At 41.7% G+C, this 12,757-nt stretch overlaps 1 protein-coding gene across 5 annotated transcripts in view; it reads right to left on the minus strand.

Annotated features, from left to right (window-relative positions):
* GPRIN3 (GPRIN family member 3) overlaps positions 1-12,757 on the minus strand; it is a 66,071-nt gene that overhangs the window by 39,094 nt on the left and 14,220 nt on the right. Inside the window, exon 1 of one of the 5 annotated variants that reach the window (XM_045880757.3) lies at positions 919-942. The exons of the other annotated variants lie outside the window; for them this stretch is intronic. The gene's annotated coding sequence lies outside the window, so the exon portion shown is untranslated. Of the gene's footprint in view, positions 1-918; positions 943-12,757 lie in introns of those variants that run through there. 5 annotated transcript variants of the gene reach the window in all.

The following is a 12,757-nucleotide window of genomic DNA, read 5'->3' on the forward strand; positions in this document are numbered from 1 at the left end:
GTTATTTAGGTGTATTTTATATATGTGACACTTAAACATGTATACTAACTCATTAATTCACTCATCAAACATTTATTGCATAGTCGCTATGTCCCAGGCACCGAGGATATAACGGTGAATATAGCAGTCTTCCCCTTCAGGAACTTCTCATCTGATGGCGGGGGTGGGGGTGGGGGTGGGGGGGTGGGCAGAAACGTAAAGGCTTGGTTGGAAACCAGCTGGTGAGCCCCTTGAAAGAGGGAGGTGCAGGGTGTTTCGCGAGCACAGTGTTAGTGCATCTGACGGAGGAGCCACCAGGGCCTCTGGGTGTAAAGGACAGCAAAGCCGCCTTGCGGGTCCAGCCGGAGTCTGCCACTGGGAAGGCAGGGCATTTCAGGTGCACAGGAACAAGTGTGTGAGCAGATGGACGGAAGCGAGAGACAGCCTGTTGGGAGGAGTGGCTGCGGGGTGGGGGGGGGTTGGAACAATAAGTAAGTGAGCATTGCTGGAGCTCCAGATGCAAGGCTGATGGCATAAAGCAGCCATCTGTCAAGAGATGGAGCGAGGGGCAGCTACCAAGGGAGACTGTGCTGGACGGGCACGTCTTTACCCGGGTCACAGGCAGTCGCTCAGGGCTTGATGGGGCAGGTGTGTAAGGACCAGAGGAAGAGGGACCTGTGGGAAGGCTACTGCAGGAGGAACTGTGAGAACTAGGGCAGTGATCGCAGGAATAGAGAGGAAGGGACGGATCTAGAAATACGGAAGAGGTCAAATCACCTGTGCACTGTGACTGACTGAATGGGAAAGAGGAGACACAGGCAACATCCAAGGCTTCAAGATGAGGCAGCAAGGTAACAGGATGCTATAGTCAGCGCTGCAATAGAGGTATTCACAGAGTACCACCCCACAGAAGTCTGTGAGGTAAGGGACCCAGCCTACCTTGAGGAGAGCGCTGGAAAGCTTTGCTGAGCGAAATGATCCCTGAGCTGAGATCTGAAGGATGCAGAGTCATCCAAGCAAAGGAGAGGGTTGATGAAAGGAGGCTGTCCAAGGCAAAGGAAGCAGCATGAGCAGAGGGAGGAGACCGGAAACAATACATAAGAGAATGATCAGCAGTTCCGAATTCCTATATCCCGTACCTTCTGGAAACATTTCTCTGTGTGAGAGTCTATATTGACATGGCGGTTAAGAGTGTGCTTGTAGGGGGCGCCTGGGTGGCTCAGTCGGTTGAGCGACTGCCTTCGGCTCAGGTCATGATCCTGGAGTCCCGGCATCGAGTCCCGCATCGGGCTCCCTGCTCGGCGGGGAGTCTGCTTCTCCCTCTGACCCTCCTCCCTCTCATGCTCTCTGTCTCTCATTCTCTCTCTCAAATAAATAAATAAAATCTTTAAAAAAAAAAAAAAAAGAGTGTGCTTGTAGGATCAGATGGTTTGTATTCACACCTAGCTTGCCACTTACCAGCTGTGTGGCCTTGGGGAAATGCCTTAACTCCTCAGTGCCTAAGGCTTGTAACGCTTGCAACCCAGAGATGAAAACAGCATCTACTTCACAGGGTTGTTGTAAGCTCTCAGAAGAAGGCGTGGCGCTTGGTGTCAGCAGGCAGCAACAGAACTGGTGGGAGAGGTGGTAGAATGCCTTGGGTTTTCTCACTAATACGAACTTACTGCCAGGTCTACCTTGCAAGTCACCTGTCCCTGCTGTATCCTCCGCTTCTCACCCCATCCACTCCACAGCCCTGGGATAACCCAAGGATCATGGTCCATTAACTTGAAATTTTAATTTTGAAAACAAGGTGTTGGAAACCTCAGGCTGCATTTGCAAAACGCTCAATTCTCTACTCTGTCATACAATTCACTTCTTTTTATTTTTCTCAGATCTTACTAACTCCTTTCTCCATAGATACTCCTAAAACAAATTGCTCAGGATTCTCCTGTGCGCAAACCGAAACTGACACTGATGGGAAAGAGGCAGATGAAGAACCTCAGTGTATCCAAGAAGAACAATGGAGGACTGGGTGTTCCGACAGGAATCACCACAGACAAGCCGCTTGTTAGAATTTTTGCCTAAAAGTTTTGCCTAAATTTTGCCACTCTTTGCCTAAATCTGCAACTCTGCTGTCCCAACTGCTTAATTTACCTTCAGTGGAAAAAGAAGTAATACACTAGTTTTTCATTTAAACTAAGCATTTTCTAGCTTGACTTCATCAGGTGCTCATATTCTCCCTCTCTCCCTTTTTCTTTTGCAGAACGTATTTTTTTCCTTAATTTTTAGACATTTTCCTTTTTCTTTTTTTTTTTTTTTAAGACTTTATTTATTTATTTGACAGAGAGAGAGACAGCGTGAGAGGGAACACAAGCAGGGGGAGTGGGAGAGGGAGAAGCAGGCTTCCCACTGAGCAGGGAGCCCGAAGCGGGGCTGGATCCCAAGGCCCCGGGATCATGACCTGAGCCAAAGGCAGATGCTTAACAACGGTGCCACCCAGGTGCCCCGACATTTTCCTTTTTCTAGAGGTGGCTCAACCACACTCATTTTTCTCTCAGATAGAAGGAATATGTTCTCCTCATGCATACAGGCATAAAAATCAAGAGAACGCGATGCTTGAGTTGCCGTATTCTCTGAATGTGTTAACAAGAGTGGTAAGAGGAAGCAGAAGTTAGGCGGAACACTAATTTGCAAAATATAAAAATGTTCACTTCAGAAGCCCAACTTGCTTCAACGAAACTATGGTTTTTGCTAATCTTCTTGTTAAAGTTGTACAGATGATAGTATCCGGTGGGTGATGCGCATTATTATTAGTATTTTTTAACAATTTATTTATTTATTTATTTATTTATTTAAGATTTTATTTATTTATTTGAGACAGAGAGAATGAGAGAGAGAGAGCACATGAGAGGGGGGAGGGTCAGAGGCAGAAGCAGAAGCAGGCTCCCTGCCGAGCAGGGAGCCCGATGCGGGACTCGATCCAGGGACTCCAGGATCATGACCTGAGCCGAAGGCAGTCGCTTAACCAACTGAGCCACCCAGGCGCCCAACAATTTATTTTTTTTAGAGAGAGAGAGAGAGCATGTGCGAGCAAGCAGAGGGAAGAGCAAATGGGGAGAGAGAATCCTGAAGCAGACTCCCTGCTGAGCCTGGAGCCCGACTTGGGGCTCGATCCCAGGACCCTGAGATCGAGCTGAAATCAAGAGTCAGACGCTTAACTGACTGACCCACCCAGGTGCCCCGGGTCATGCTCATTATAACCACTGTATAATAAGATTCCCCCAAATCATGTACTCAACTTTTTGATCTCTTATCTGGGGCTTGCTGCAGAACAGCTTTGCTATTTCCCTTTCAGCCAAATTCACCTTCAGTGATGCTTTCCTATATTCTGTTTATATCACATCAGATATACTTTGTTTTCGTCTGAGAATCCACCTCACATTCAGAAAGCTTACTTTAGAAATACTATAGTTCTTTTGTCTTTTTTGTGTTTTTAGAATGTGACTCCAATTTCAATTTATTTCCATCTCCTATGTACATCTCTTCTTATACATTAATTTCCTGTCTTTCTTGTATTTTTTGTCATTGGTTCCAGAAGCTTCTTAACTTTCAGGATGATTTGAAAATAAAAATCTCAAAGAAGAAAAGTCACACCAAGTACTGACAGGAAAACTGTGCTTTCTCTTATTATATTACACATAATAAATAACCTTAGATACAATACAGACACTTAAAAAAATCCCAACTGTTAACTTTACAAGGATTTGCAAGATGGTACCACACGAATACTTACAAAGCAGTTATTTTTAAAATCTTCTACTCCAGCCTCAAATTCTTAAGGAATACTGAACCCAATGGAAAATTGAACTGAATTCAATAAACATTTATTGAGGATTCCCATGTCCTGGGTATTGTGCTAAGCTTTGTGGGGGCTATGCAAATATATATAAAAATATGTAAAAGCTGGCTGATATGCTTCAAAATTGAACATTTTAGGGACAATATCCCCCTAAAAATGACATGTGCTAGACACGGGAGAGGAAAGGGCTGTGGGAACGCAGAAGAGCAAACATTCAGTTAACACTAGGGTGAACTTAAAAGGATTTTTGGAGGTGCTGGTAAAGACTTTAAAATATATACATATACTTTTATTTCCCTAAGCCTTTGAAATTTGGGGGTTATATGTCATTAGAAGTCACATTACTGTAGTTACTACATCCAAACTGACCAAACTGGACTGTGTACTGTTTCCTAGCCCAGGGTAAAGATTTGAGTTAGGTTTTAAAAACCGAGCATTTGGGACAGAGGGAGAGAGCCCAAGCAAAAGATTCAGAGACAGGAAATCAAAGACTAACCGTGGTCCATTGTGCCTGGAGCTTAAGGTTGTATGAAGGAGAAGAGCTGGGTAGGGGTGTAAATGGGGTTCGGGTTGAGATACTCATTGGGAAACATGGCTCTAGGCCCAAGTCTATGATGAATAGACTTCAATGCCAGGTTAAGAAATTGAATTTTATTTCAGAAATTATTTCAAAGTTCTATACTTTGAAATGAGTGAAAAAAATGAATGATTCCATTAACTAGAATGTGGAATGAAAGAGGAAAAATAAATGTGTGTGTTTAGAAGTGTTTTTGAATCTTAGGAAAATCGTAATACAGCGTGAAGTTAGGAAAGATTTGATCGGCTGATTCCTGATAATTTGATTTTTAGTAATTACTTCAAATATAGAAGAAAGTTTGCTCCAGTTTCTGTGTTGGACCAGCAACATGTCAATTGATGGGGGTGGGGGGAAGTTTTATCAGTTTCCTTGGGAGTTCACATACTTTTGATTATTGATTTGAACATGTGGAATGACGTGCTGTCAAATTTCAGAGCCTTACGAGTCCTTAAAGGTCACGGTATCCTGCTCCTTGCCTTGGATAGGTTTCCCCAGAGGAACTGCAGTGGCCCCTGAGCCTCTTCTGCTTTCTCACCGTGTGTCCCTAACACATTTTCAAGGTGGCTGATTCGAGGTGAGACATGGGTGTGATCCTGAAAGGGAGGATTTTTTTTTCTCTCTTTAAAAAGCAAACTGGTTCTTATATGAATCAAAGCAGAGATGCTCAGCCTCTTAGATAAAAAAATTTAAAAATAATCAACACAACACAAATAGATTTGATAACGGTTCTACGCTGTTTTGAGCACTTATTCCTAAGATAATGTAAAAGTGTGTATATCAAACCAATTCTCTTTTCCCCCCTTCCTTAAAGATTTTCTGTGTCAACTAGATTTTCAGTGCCACCTTCAGGACTGAAATTTAGCATTAATTCCATACAAATGATAGATTCCTCATTAGGGCAGAAGGAAGCAGATGAGCAAGTTCTTCTTACCCTGTGTAACTTGCTATTATTCAACATTGGCCTGGATAGAATTTTGTTTTTCCATGCAGGGCACCCTAATGAGAGTTACTGAGAAACAATATGCTCTTGTCAGAACAGTATGAAGCGCTTCTAAAACTGGGATGGAGCTGCATTTTACCCTTTAAAGGTCAGGAGACGTTATTATGCAGCAGATTTAGCCTATGATTTACCTTTTAGAAAGGCAACATCCCACACATACAGAACCCACAAGGTTTGGGTTACATTTTAAAAAATTCCTAAAGGATACTGAAAATGAGAATTAATTTCCAATAACAGTACAAATAATAGCTCTAATTTTTAAGCCTGCTATTTATAAGATATTAGACTAAGTACTGTCTCTTATTTACTCTCCACAACACACCAGCAAGGAAGGTATTATTTTCTCAGTTTTAAAATGAGGAAACTCAATTTTCTTTCTCATCCCTCTTGAACTCCGGCTCTGTTTTCACCACTGATCCCCTCTCCCCTGACACTGTCTTTTGAGACTTTCCCTTCCACTTTTGGACAGTCCTTTTGTAGCCTTAGATCAAACTTATTCCTTTTCTGACCCCTAAATCCGGGTGTTAGCAGGAATTTTCCCCTTCTGTCTTCTTTCCTGTCCTTGGAAATCTCTTTCACCCTTGGGATATCTAATGGTGCTGATCTAATAGCTGTAACTCCTGCATCACCCTCTCCCCATGTTCCCCCTCCATTTTATTTATTTATTTATTTTTAAAGGTTATTTATTTTTAAAGATTTAAAGACTTTATTTATTTACCTGACAGAGAGAGAGAGAGGGGAGGGGAGCACAAGCAGAGGGAGAGGGAGAAGCAGGCTCCCCACTGAGCAGGGAGCCCAACTCTGGGCTTGATCCCAGGACCCCGGGATCATGACCTAAGCTGAAGGCAGACACTCAACTGACTGAGCCACCCAAGCACCACCCCCGCCCCGCCCCCCGTCCTCCTCCATTTTAATACCCGCAGGCCAGGTATCTGACATGCGTATCATGCCAGTATCCCAAACCACATCCCACCCAGGATCCGAAATCATTCCGCCAAAATGAACTTTGCCTCCTGACATCTCTATTTCCGTTAATGGCACCAACCTTCTCCCAGTCAGATCTGGCTTAGAATCCTGGAGCCATGTTGACAGCTTGACTCCCTCGACCCTGATGTTTATGCAGTCCCAATTCCTGTCCCATCTCTGCTACAAGTATCTGCAACCTTCTTTCCAACAGCTGGACTCAACATACCTCTCACATTATATAGCTTTTAAAAATATGCAAAACCTTATGTGATTTGTCCCACAGTTTAGAAGCGGAGCTAGGACTTGATCCCGGGGGCTTCTGACTCCTGTTTTCCAGGTGGAATATTGGAATAACTGCTTCTTCAAGTCCTACTCGAGCTGGTTCAGGTGCCTCAGGCACGGTCTCTGTCCTCGGCTCCAACACAGCTCATACCGTCACTCATAGTCACTGTCGCATAATTGCTGACAAATGACCTCACTGAAAAACACAGATCTAATCACCTCATGCTCAGCTCAAAATCCTTCAGTGCCTTTCTCTACTGAAAAGTGTCCCAGTTACTTAACCTGGCACTGTAGACGCCCTTTGGTCTGATTTCGTTAGTTTTGGAACACTGCTTCCCACAGCCCCCCTATACTCCGGCCAAATGGAACTACTCTCAGCATCTCAAACAGGCTTGAAGCATTTTCCTGCATTCCCTCTGCTCAGGCTATGGCTACCTGAAATGGGTTCTCTGCCTTTGAAAATGCTGTCTTTTCTTTCTTTCATTAATTAATTCCCAAACAGCGATGTATGAACAGTGTATCAGGGACTATGCCAGACACGGGGGGAAACTGGTGGATAAGACAGAAAGGATCCATTTCTCAGGGACCTTAGAATCTACTGGGTTCTTAAAGTTCAGGACAAATGCCATACACTCTTTGCAAAGTAAGTCCTTCCTGATACCTGTGGTAGGAAGTGATGGCTTCTCCTCCCAACAGCCATAATACAGCGAGAAAACCTATTACAGGATTTATCATAATCTGACTGAATGAAGTTATTGAGTCGTATCTCTCATGCTAGGTTGTAAGCTCCATTTTTGATGGAGACTCTAAGTAGCTTGATATTTAGCCTTCATAGCACATAGCACAGTACTCCGCATATAATAAGACCTCAATAAATGATACTGGAATTAACAGTTTCTCTCAGAGTCTGTGAATACGAGACTGGGGGGAGAGAGAAACACACTGCATTCACACACAGTCAGCAGAGGACACAGCAAGCTCACAGTCCTCTAGCACACCCCCACCAGACGGTTAACGTAACATTATTTTAGGCAACAGAATTTGTCAGCTGATATCCACAGCCCCATGATACTTGCCTTCCTCCATTTAAATAGGGTTTTGAGACCGAAACTAACCCAAGATTTCTGGACATCAGAGCACAGATCTGTTCAGTCTGCACATTTTTCTGTGTCAATAAGCAGGAAATAGGATTAGCATCTTCCCCATATGGTCTGTTTTTCTGACTCCAGGACCGGGAGGATGTTAAACTCTGGACCATGATTTTAGGCTGAATTTGTTTTGTAAGAATTAAAAATAATCACATACAGTTACATTTACTCTTTTTGGTGTACAGTTCTAGGAGTTTTCCAAATGCATGGTTGTATGACCACTACCACAATCAAGATACAGAACAGTCCCATTACCCCCTAGAGAAACACCCCTTGACTATTCCTTTGTTGTCAACCCTCCTCCACTCTTAACGACTCTTCTGTCCTCCACTCCTATGGTTTTACCATTTCCAGAATGTCATATAAATATAAAAGTACATCATTGTTTCGGTCTAACTTCTTTATTTAGCATGACATATTTGCAATTCATCTGTGTTGCTGTGTGTATCCATAGTTTGTTCCTTTTTATTGCTGAGTAGTATTCCATCACATGAAATCGGCCGCTGTTGGCTCATTCACTCCCTAACTGAGGGGCATGTGGGTTTATTTTCTGGTTTGGGTGATTACGAATAAAGCCACTACAGATATATTTTTGAGTTACTATCAGTTTTCACATCACTTACGTAAACAGGAGTGAAATTGCCAGGTCCCATGGGAAGTGAATGTTTAATTTTACAAGAAATGGCCAAAATACTTTCCATTGTATGAGTGAGAGTTCTAGTTGCTTTGCATCCTTGCCAATGCTTGGTATTCTCATGGCTTTGTTGTCGTCGTCGCTGTTTTGGTCTTTTGTTTTTGTCATTCTAGTTCTGTAGTGTGAGACAGAATTTTAAGACTTCATCTTTTCAGAGCCGTCATATCGCCGCTTCCACATTAAGGCCACCCTCAATACTTCTTCCTCCCCTTTCACTTGGACTTTACGCTATGCCTCCCACGAGATGACGGATTCCTTTGTGGGTAGCCATCTCTGTCTTAGGATGTGCTGCCACACCACCCAAATGCAGGGACTTGCAGCGGCAGCAAATAACACATGCTCCTGGAATAAACGCTTCTCTGTGATCAGATTAGGTCAACACATATGTATCCAAACCTAATCTCATTTGCCCAAGTTTATCACTTATCTGATGTCATAGCAATTTTAACACAACTGTGCACTTTCCTCCCTTTTCATGGAAACTGGGTATTTCCATTTTCATTTGTTTTTGTGTATACCTGTCTAAATTATAGATGTCTGTTTTCTTGCTTTATCAAGGGGCAAATTGGAAAATATAGTTCGGATGGTGAAATATTTGAGTAATAGATTTGTGCCAACATGAAAAACAAGATTTTTCTTACCAGTTCTTAAGTAAGAGATTATGATCTATTTATTTTACAAATTATGTCACTTAACTTGCATTTTTAAAAATGAGCTATAATTGACATATATCGTTACAATCGTTTCAGACGTACAACATAATGATTTGATACCTGTATATACTGCGGAATGATCACAACAGTGTCTAGTTAACGTGCATCACCATACTGCTGCAATTTTTTTTTCTTGTGATGAGAACTTTTAAGGTCCACTCTCTTGGTAACTTTCAAATATGGAACACAGTATTATTCACTATAGTCACCACGCTGTATAGTGTATCCCTAGGACCAATTTATTTCATAACTAGAAGTTTGTGCCTTTTGACCCCCTTCACCCATTTCACTCCCACCCCCACCTCTGGCAACCACAGTCTGTTCTCTGTATCTATGAGATCATTTTGGTCATTTTTTGTTCTTTTCTTTTATTAGATTCCACTTCTAAGTGAGATCATAGGATATTTGTCTTTGTCAGACTTATTTCACTTAACATAATGCCCTCAAGGTCCATCCATGTGTTGTTGCAAATGACCAGATTTCTTTTTTAAGGGCTGAATAATATTCCTCTGTGTGTGTGTGTGTGTGTGTGTGTAATCACATTTTCTTTATCCATTCATCCATCAATGACACTTAAGTTGCTTAATGTGACTACTGCAAATAATACTGTAGTGAGCACGGCCACGCAGATATCTTTTCAAGTTAGTGTTTCATTTCCTTCAGATAAATACCCAGAGTTAGAACTGCTGGATCCTATGGTACTTCTATTTTTAATTTAATTTTTTGAGGAAGCTCCATACTGTTTCTCACAGTGCCTGCACCAATTTACATTCCCACCAATGCTGCACAAGGGTGTCCTTTTCTCTATGTCCTCTCCAGTGTTTGTTATTTCTTGTCTTTTTTGATAATAGCCATTCTAACAGGTGTGAGGTGATCTCACTGTGGGTTTGAATTTGTATTTTCCTGATTACTAGTGATGTTAAGCACCTGTTAGTCATCTGTATGTCTTCTTTGGAAAAATGTCTATTCAGATCCTCTGCCTGGGTTGACTGTTTTTTTGTTTTTGTTTTTTGCCACTTGCTTGCACTTCAATGTACTTTTTAGGTGAGAGAGAAAAAGTTGGAATTACAGGGGGGAACCTGTCTGTAAACATTATTTATCTAGTGAGTTGGGGAAAAAGGGGGCGTTGCAAGTCACTGATAAAGACTCAAAGCATCTCAAAATGGATGTGTCTTGGAAGTGCCATAGGCCAACCTGTCAGTCATTACAGGAATCCTGACTATAGCATTTGGTTGAACTCTTTCACCATTGATAAGCTCACCACTTCATATGGCACCACTGCATACATCCTTACACCCAAGAGTTTCAAAACAAAACAAATTAAGTAAAAAAAAACACTGGGAAGGCAGCTTCTGTTTTTCTGTAACATTATATTACATTAGCCTTCTGTAGCACCTATGGAAATCTAAAAATGGAGTTTGGAATCTATTGTGGCAGAAAAGATGTTCATCCTTGCATCTTCCAGCCATGAACAGAGTTAATTTCATTAACTTTTACATTGCAAGATGATATATAGTTTTACTATTTACTATGAAAGTTAACTTTTACGTTGCAAGAGGATATATAGGAGATGAGCTCAGTGGCTTAAATGACATGAATCTTGGAACTTTTTTTTTATAGATAACTCTTTCTGAAACTTTAGTTTGTGAATGGAAGTAAAGCAACAACTTATAGTTGTACATAGAAGAAAATTTGTATAAGTCTATAGAAGAAAATGTCTTAAATATAATCTACAAGCAGACCGGACTTTGAGTCTTGCAGCAGAAAGGACTCCTGCAGAACTCAAAAACAAGGGACTTTCTAACCTTAGACATTTCTCTTTCTATTGGCTAGTTTCTGGGGTGGTTTTGTACTAAGTGTCCACCTAGCTCAGATGGAAATCCATTCCCAGAATTCCCCTCCCTAACTAGTTCTTCAATATAGTTGGCTACAAGGGAAAACGATGTGAGATCTGGAGGCAGACGTTGGACAGTGGCATTATTACGCTTGGAAGGGCGGGGTGTGGTGCATCAGAAGCTGCTCATGGATCCCCCAGCTCACCGTGGTGACGTCCAGCGGTACCCAGGCTGCAGGTCCTAGCCTCCCACCACAGCCTCTCCCTCAGCCTCTGCCCCCCGGGGTCCACGAACAGCTCTGCAGTGAAGAGGGCCAGCTCCTTCCACGGTTCGCCCAGGTCACTGAGTTTGCAGGAGATAGGAGTCCAACACCGATTCCCGTCTGTTTCACAGGTTCTCGTTTGTCTTTGCTGGGCTCCACGTCATATCCAGCTTTTCTTTACCACTGCCAGCTCTGTGAACCTATGATGACCTCAGGCCCAATACCAGATGCTTCCCACAGACTTTTTTTAATAAGCTCCCATGATTGTGTAAGGTCTAAAACTTATAATAAATCCATTATTCCATACCCACCACCGTGGTTCTGCTTTCCTAACTGATATGGCTTCCGTTAGGTTGTTCCTATTCAGAACAGGTACTTGGTTACAAATATTCTTTTTTGTGCGTGGCTCTTTTTTTTAAGAAAAATTATGACAGCATCAAATGCAAAAGTACTGATTTATTCAGCCTGAGCGTGTCATTTGATTTTACCTTCGTTTTGAGAAGGAGACTTGGAATATGCTGTTGGCTCAATTCCACTCAAAACTACTGGGCTGGAGAACTGGGAGTCTGATCCATGAGGAGAGAACAGAGAAAAACTAACAAACTAATTTGAACTTCGTTGCAGTTACTAGAGTTAAAAAACCACCTGGCTAACTAGCTGCTTCTTCAAAATACATTTTAATGTGACATTTGGAAAGTTTTATCTACTCACGATAAAACATGAACATTCAAAATTTGAAAAACAATTCCAAGTAATCACTTTTCATCACAATGTATGTGCACTGAGAGTAAATACAGTCACCAGTGCTTTAACTTCTTTAATATTTCTTAACAGTAAGATTTTTACGGTCTTTAAAGGCAGAGAAGCATCTTTGCATCTTTACATCCTTATGTATTAGCACATAGATAAGACCTTATTAAACATCGACTGATCTAAGAGCAAATTTCAGCTTCCTGTTTTTTACAAAAAAGAAAAGAGCAGCGGTGCATGAGCAAACAGCCACAACCGACTGCATCCTCTGATGCTTTTCTCACTATTATATAGAAACTTCGGCAGGAAACCACAGCTATATCCTTTTCACCAGTATAGAAAAATCTTATGAATTGCTGGCAAGCATAAAACAGCTCTACTGACATTACATAGGTAGTGGAGACAATTTATACTCACCACATCCAGGCGCTTTACAACATTTTCACAACGTTTCTCAAGTACAAATTCCCAGGAAAAAGTAGTCATAATAATACTTAGACCTTAGCCACTTGTTTAGGGGTAAATTATATAGAAAAACAACAAATGTCATTGAAACGCAGCTCCTCCCTCAATGTAACGGATATATATATAAAAAAAGACAAATGCTAAAGTATTTTCATTTCAAACTTGTAAGAATTTCTAAGTGACCAAAGATGCATTATTCTGTACTCAAAAATCTTGACAGTACTATTTTTTCCCTTTGTATTCAA

Source organism: Mirounga angustirostris, unplaced genomic scaffold, assembly GCF_029215605.1.
Source record: "Mirounga angustirostris isolate CCGP_5_RB_7025 unplaced genomic scaffold, mMirAng1.0.hap1 SCAF_2, whole genome shotgun sequence".
NCBI lineage: Eukaryota > Metazoa > Chordata > Mammalia > Carnivora > Phocidae > Mirounga > Mirounga angustirostris.